This window comes from Dipodomys merriami, unplaced genomic scaffold, assembly GCF_024711535.1.
Source record: "Dipodomys merriami isolate MVZ:Mamm:240054 unplaced genomic scaffold, mDipMer1.0.p SCAF_936, whole genome shotgun sequence".
Lineage (NCBI taxonomy): Eukaryota > Metazoa > Chordata > Mammalia > Rodentia > Heteromyidae > Dipodomys > Dipodomys merriami.
The window spans coordinates 165,885-167,352 of NW_027206553.1; positions in this window are offsets into that span (position 1 = coordinate 165,885).

Consider the following 1,468-nt stretch of genomic DNA (forward strand, 5'->3'; position numbering starts at 1 on the left):
GCTCAGATCTGTGTATTCAGGTTCAAAGTCAGACCAAATAGGAAAGTTCATGTGGCTTTTCTGGGGTTGTTCAGCACCACAACCTACGTCATGACTGGGGTTGTTCACCACCTTTGCCACCATGGGCTGGGCTGGGCTGCTTATGCAAGCCAGTATGGAGAGGCCCTCCACCCCACCAGGAGTGAGGTTTTAAACAGTTCTGTTGCCTCAGGCTTGGCTGGGCTGCTTATGTGGGCCAGTGTGGAGAGGCACAAACCGCCATGGGTCTGGAATTTTTCACTGCAGCTTTCCCCGTCCCAGTTATCACTGCCGCCCCAGGCTGGTCTGGGTTTTTCCTGTGAGCTAGTGCCAAGAGGCATTGTGCCCAGAGTCTGGGTGGTTTGCCACTACTGCCAGCTGCTGCTGCTGCTCCAGGTTAGGCTAGGCTGTTTACAACAGCAGGACAGAGGTGCCACACTACGAGTCTAGGGTTGTTCGCCACTGCTGACAGCTGCTGCTGCTCCTAACTGTGTTGGGGTGGTTGCACCAGCCAGGCAGAGGCGCCATGCCACGGAGGGTGAGGGGAATTTTCATGCCGGCTCTTCTGAGATTTCGGTTTGTAGTCTCTGTGTTGGCACTGGACCTGGGGAGTCTTCTGTGAGCCTTGGGATGTTTTTGGGTGTGTGGTCCTCAGAGAGTCCAGAGCCAGGCCACTTAAGCAACCTGGCACAAAGCTCCACCACTGAAGCTGCTCAGCGGTGAGCCCCATCACCAACAAGAGTTGGGGGAAGGGTCTTCCCACTTTACTGTCTGTGTAGGTTTTTCCCTTTTTTTTCACTTCCTGTATCTCTCTGAGTAAACGCCTCTTTTTTGTGGGTCACTTGCAGAAATGGAGCATTGAAATCCAAACACTGTATTTCATTGGAGAGAGCTGTGGTGCTTCCCTGCTGTTCCATCGCCATCTTGGCCCCTCCCCTTTAGGTGGAGTTTTTCTTTGGTGGCCGGTGGGCCTTGGTTACCAAAGGATAGGTCCCATAAAAGAATATGTTGTAAAGCCTGCAGATTGTAGCTAGACATTTCTGTTAATATAGCCTTCCCAAATTTAGGAAGCAAAGGGGGTGGTCTATCCTAAAGTATTTCAAAGGGTTTAAATCCTTTAACATAAGGGCTACATCTTGGTTGAAGGAGAGCAAAGTGGAGGAGGCTCACCTAGCCATGGATAGTCTCTGTATTTAATTTAGTTAGTTTCCTTTGAGGGCATATTCATTCTTTCTAATGCCTTGAACTCTGAGTTCTATAAATGGATTGTAACTTCCAATTTATTCCTAGAGTGTTAGTTAATAATTGAGAACTTGTGCCATGAATGCAGGGCCATCTTTGGACCCCAAAGCTAAGGGCAAGGCAAATCAAGGAATTATTGCATGCCTCAGCTCAGCCTGAAAAAGTGTCCACTATTACTAATAGATAACAATACCCATACTTTCCAGGC